Source organism: Aethalodelphis obliquidens, unplaced genomic scaffold, assembly GCF_003676395.1.
Source record: "Aethalodelphis obliquidens isolate GAN/ISIS:26980383/991018 unplaced genomic scaffold, ASM367639v1 scaffold8, whole genome shotgun sequence".
Taxonomy (NCBI): domain Eukaryota; kingdom Metazoa; phylum Chordata; class Mammalia; order Artiodactyla; family Delphinidae; genus Aethalodelphis; species Aethalodelphis obliquidens.
In genome coordinates this window covers 33,606,376-33,612,548 of record NW_020837952.1, presented here as the reverse complement: position 1 = coordinate 33,612,548, position 6,173 = coordinate 33,606,376, and the positions used below count along the sequence as shown (strand labels likewise).

Sequence of the window (6,173 nt, the reverse complement as noted above, 5' to 3'; positions counted from 1 at the left end):
AGTCATGGAATGAGAAATGAAATGGGCAGTAGGCTTGAGCAGGGTGCTTTTTAAATTTATGTTTATTTATCTTTTTTTCCCCTTCACAGGAGACATAGAATCCAATAACAAACTATTTCCAATTCTATGACCTCCAATGATTTTACATAATTAAATTTATATACACCATATTTTTAAATGGTGTCAACAATTTTCATGATATAAGGCTGATGTGTATCTTCAGAAAACACTATTTACAGAATTATTTTCATAATATTTCATTACAACTAACAAACATCATTTGGAAAAAAAGGGAATATTCTAATGAAGAAATATTAGAGTTTCATTCTCTAATCAAATATGGATCCTTTAAATGTCATATTTAATTGTTTTACTGACATTTTAGAAGTCTTCTCTGGGCTTCTCTTACCTTATAACTAAAGGGCAGAAATTATCAATGAATGTACTGTGACTAAAACTGTACCCAAAAGTCAGATTCATTAAAAAAAAATTGACATGTTAAGGACAGCTATTTTTAAAGGATTTAGTAAGTTATGAAAACTACAGTCATCATATCGCTTGGAATTTCTTTTACCATTATTTAGGTTGTAAATTTCTTCTGGAAATAAAAATTTTCTTCTGGAAATAAAATGATATAAATTCACAGATTTAAACACTGAAAACTCTCATCCTAGCATGTGAGCTAAAGAATATTCTTTTTTTTTTATAAATTCATTTATTCATTTTTGGCTGCTCTGGGTCTTCATTGCTGCGCACGGGCTTCCTCCAGTCGCGGCGAGCAGGGGCCACTCCCCGCTGCAGTGCGCAGGCCTCTCATTGCGGTGGCCTCTCCCGTTCTGGAGCATGGGCTCCAGGCGCATGGGCCCAGTAGGTGCAGCACTCAGGCCCAGCAGCTGCGGCACACGGGCCCAGTTGCTCCGCGGCACGTGAGATCCTCCCAGACCAGGGCCTGAACCAGCGTCCCCCGCACCGGGAGGCAGACCCCCAACCACTGCACCACCAGGGAAGCCCCCCTAAAGAATATTCTTGAAATACCAAATTTGAGAATGGCATCACTTGGAAGATAGATTGCTTCAAGCAAGGCAGAACATTTATAAAGGAAAGAGAGAGAAGCTGGAAGATTTTTGTACAAATTATCCCATTTATTTAATTCCTGAAGCTGATTAGAAACCAGCAACTCACTACCAGACAGAGAAATCCTTTCCTTCAATGACTGTCTTACCTGTTTCATACCTCTCATGCTGCAGGCTTGAGAATGAAGCATCTAATCAAAGACAGGAGCCAAGGCATTACTAACGTAATAGGCAAGAACCTTTGTATTCTTTCACAAGTTAATCACTAAAGGGATTATACATAAATTATACATAATGGTGCATCTCTGGGAAACCTGCCTCCCAGGTAATGAGCATTAAGCTAAAATACTTTTGTTTAGCTCACGGGAAACATCCTGACCAGGCCCAACTGTGAATGACTACAGGAAGGAAGAAATTAGCACATCCCCTCCAGAGACTGACCAGAACCAGAAAACGTGTGACTTTACTCCCTCCCCTTTTAGTATAAAAGAAGGCTAAATTCTACCACAGGCAAGACGGTTCTTTGGGACACTAGTCCACCATCTTCTCCATCTGCTGGCTTTCTAAATAAAGTTGCTATTCTTTGTCCCAACAACTCGTCTCTAGATTTACTGGCCTATCGTGAGGCGAGAAGTACAAGCTTGGACTTTGGACTCGGTAACACTAATAACCCAGAAACCCAGCATATCTACCCGGGAGAAAGAAGGCAGGGACTGCCATATGGTGCCTTGTAGGCTTTTGCTCCCTACTCTGGCAGATACTCCAACTTGCTTCCATCTGCCTCTAACCTACGTCCACAGAAAATTTAAAAAAAAAATGAATCTAAGCAGACCATGGCTCAGACGATTTTCAATGACATAGCTAGCTTTTTCTTGCTGATGATACTGGTACATATCACTCAGATGATCTGCCTGGATTCAGGCAACTTCTCACCCAATCCCTTTGCCTAGTCACTGACCCTCGGTCCATTATACCTGCCTGAGTTATAAACCTCTGTGGCAGTACTGGTAGTGTGCTGGAGCTGGCCCAAACTAGCTCATAAGAATGAATTGTTAACATTTCAAAAATTTTTGCAAGCCCATTTATCTCACTTTGGTAGATTGAAAGTGATCATGGTAGGAGTATTCATACCAGGGAAATTGGCACAAGCTACAGATTCTCTTCTCCTCCCCCACTCCCGCAACCCCCATGACTGCTACCAACCCACTGCCTGTTTAACTTGCAGAACTTGCATGCAGATCCCTGCTTTATCTAATTTCCACAGACGTATCATCATGCCCACCTGATCCTTTCTGTCTGTGGGTTCTTAGTCCCACCCCTTCTAACTTACCCTATCCTGCTGCTGCCCACGTCTTAGAATGGGAATATACTCTGCCAAAAGCTACCTCAGCAGGGGAGATAGATATCCCTCTCGTCCAGAGTATGATCTGGCTTCAGAGTATAAGTGAACCTGAGTCTACAGGTGGATTGTACAGGCATTAGGTCTTCAACCACCCATCTTATATCTAATAACTAACTGCCTTTCTGTGGCATCCCAATGTGTGCAGCCCAATTTTAGAGTGCTAAACTATGGCCCCAAGAAAGTCTTAGAAGTGAAGATGCATACTAATTATATATAAAATCTTCAAGTAGTATTAAAAAAAACAAAGCATATTTTGGCAACATAGGTGACCATTTCAGAAAGGAAAAACTACTTGGAGCAGAAAACATATATAGTTTTTCTCTTTCCTTCAATTTCTCCTAAATCCTGCTGCCGTATTATTTTCCTAAAATACAGATCTTATTGTGACGTAAAATTTTTTGATGGAAGTGTATATGGTTGATAAGGCTCTTGCAATTAATACTAATTTTTATATCTCAATGAGAAAGAATAATTAGGACTATGTAACAATAGACAAAATAATGGAAAACTCATTTGGAATTCAAAAGTACAAAATCTGGGGATTATACACTCCCAATTATTAACATCCTGCTCCCATTATTTATGATGATTACGAATTAAATGTAACTCTACTTAGTTTATCTTCCTATATTAAAGAATTGGACAACTAGAAATTACTCCAAAACTTGCTTAACCATAAGAGTCATGTCAGGGTCTTGTTAAAAAAAGGATCCTGAGCAGACCTACTGAATCTCCACAAGGAGAGACTTGGAACATTATTGTAACAAAAGCTTTAGGTAATTTCGTGGTCATAAAATCTGGAAAACACTGGTGTGGTATAATGTCCTATTTTTTAATAAATGAGGTAGCTGGTCTGGAGAAGTAAAATACTGATGGTTAATAACAGCCAACCTGAGACTATTAATTAACTTTTCAGTATGTCATAGTTTAAGGCAGTAGACAGAATAATTCAAGATTTATAAGACATTATCTCCACAATAAAAACAGAGAACTATCCTTTATGGAATGGCAAACAAATGTATTACATGACAGCATCAATATTGATTATATGAATCATTTTCAAGAAATTAAGTACTTTTTGAACTATATGAATCATTAAAAAATCAAACATATATTTTAAAAACATGCCTAAAAGTAGTTAACTAAGCTAATAAAAAAAAACTGCCATGTTACTTTTTATGACCTGCTTTCAGAAGTCCCGTAGTATCTTTTCTGCTGCATTCTATTTATTGAGACAGTCATAAAGACCCACCAAGTTTTAAAGAGGAGGGTTGCAGTGGGGAGAGACATAGACTCCACCTCTGGACTGGGAAATTGCCACTGTCTATGGGATTGGAAATGTTCTTGCAGCCATTTTTGGAAAATACAATCCACAACCATGGGGTTCTTATTGAACATACTTGGGATGACTTAACTCATAGTACAACCCCACATAATTTATTTTAGTCTATACAAATGTATCCAAAAACCAGGTTGAACGTAGAATGAAACTATAGGTTAATCTAAAAGAGAAACTTTTCAAATGCAGTTGTAAACAGAATGCTTTTAGCATGGTGAAAATATATGATTGTGGTTATTCATTTAGTCATATGTAATGGGTCAATAAATAGGTATATACTTTTGGTTGTAAATGTATGCGTTAGAAGGTAGATGGGGCTTCCCTGGTGGCGCAGTGGTTGAGAGTCTGCCTGCCAATGCAGGGGACAGGAGTTCGAGCCCTGGTCTGGGAGGATCCCACATGCCGCGGAGCAACTGGGCCCGTGAGCCACAACTACTGAGCTTGCGCGTCTGGAGTCTGTGCTCCGCAACGGGAGAGACCACAACAGTGAGAGGCCCGCGCACCGTGATGAAGAGTGGCCCCCGCTCGCTGCAACTGGAGAAAGCCCTCGCACAGAAACGAAGACCCAACACAGCCATAAATAAATAAATAAATTTATAAAAACAAAAACATCATCTCAGTTCAGTTGCTGCCCAGCTGCCCTTTCTAAAAAAAAAAAAAAGGTAGATGTAAACACAGCTGTCTCTCTATTTCTCTACTACCTAAACACATTCATATATATGTGGGGACACATCATATATATGTAAGTGTATGTATATATAATATATATATATATAAACACACACACACATATATATAGTGTCCTACTAAAGCTAATTCAGCAATGTCATTTTTTTTTTTAAGAAACTTTATTTCCACTAATCTATTTCCATTTTCTGTTTAAGAGTCTGTGGAAGAACTAGCTGAGACCACTCAGTGGTCAGTCCTACCTGTTCAGCGGCCTGAGCAGTGGAAGCTGCAGTCCAGTCCCCAGTGGTGGGCGGAGCGCTGCAGTCTTCAGTAGGGAACCGCTGATTAGGCGCAAAAGGCGCCAGCAGACCCATCTGCAACCTCAAGTCGAGCAGCAGCAAATTCGGGAGCTGGAGCAGTCCATTCGCCCTGAACTTCCTCCTGGGTCACAGCCTTTCCAGCAGCGGCCTTCTTAGCATCTCCGCAGAGTAGAGATCAGGCTGCCCTCCCCCGGGTGCTCACGGGAGCTGGTGCCACGCATGCGCAGAACTTCCTGCAGCCCCCGCCCCGCATCCACCACCGCAGACCCACCTCGGGAGCTCCCTTGTTGTCGCTGGGGATGGCGATGTCCACAAAGCGCAGAGGAGAGACTGTGACACAGTAATGGAAAGCGGGTTAACATAAAACGCCTCCGAGATCAACCTGGATCAGTAATCACTGAAAGTCGTGGCTCTGGGAAGGCGGCCTGGATCTGGTTAGGGAAGTTTCCAGAAGAGAAGTGTCTGGCAATACGAGTGGCTCCTGGCAGCAGCAAACTTCAGCACAGCTCGCTGGCCAATATTCCTAGAGGATATGACACTGACATCAGCCCCGTTTCCAATGGCAACAACGGCGCGAGCCGCCAGGAGAGGCTTCTCCCAGGTTCTCTTTAGGCGTATGAGGTAACGTCATCACTTTTCCTTTTGTAGATGTACTGTTCCAATTGGTAGTCAAGGTTGGTGTCACCTAAGTGGGTTCCTGATCCAAGGAACTGGAGGAAATTCTCCTCCTTCATTTGCAGGCCATCAAGGGCTCCGGACTTTGTGAACGTTTCCCTTTAACCTCTGAGGGGAACCCAGAACAATGCCTTATGGACCCCTCTCTGGGTAATGCAGGAAAGCAGGAATGTCATTTTTAATAAATAAATAAAAGCATTATATTAGCAAATTAAATTGTGGTCAGTTTATATGCAGTGAAAAATTTGAAGAAAATGCATGACATTCTAGATCTGGAAGAATTCTCAGCTCTTTGCTAACCCTAACAGCTAAAGGTCACAGTTATGAACTGAATTGTGTCCCCTCAAAATTTATATGTTGAAACCCTAACCTCCAATACCTAGAATGTGACTTTATTTGGAAAGAGGGCCTGTAAAGAGGTGATTAAGTTAAAATGAGTCCAATAGGGTGGACCCTAATCTAATCTGACTGCTGTCCTTATAACAAAAAGAGATTTGAACACACAGAGATACCCAGGGCACAAATGCACAGAGGAACAACCATGTGAGGACACAGCAAGAGGGTAACAATCTGCAAGTTAAAGAGAGAGGCTTCAGAAGAAACCAACGCCACTGACACTGTGATCTTGGACTTTCAGCCTAGAACTGTGACACAATACATTTCTGTTGTGTAAGCTACCCAGTCTGTGGTAGTTC

The 6,173-nt window shown here is 41.3% G+C and overlaps 1 pseudogene; it reads right to left on the bottom strand.

Annotated features, from left to right (window-relative positions):
- Positions 1-4,751: 4,751 nt before the first annotated feature.
- LOC113621281 (40S ribosomal protein SA-like) lies at positions 4,752-5,537 on the bottom strand (annotated as a pseudogene).
- Positions 5,538-6,173: the final 636 nt, after the last annotated feature.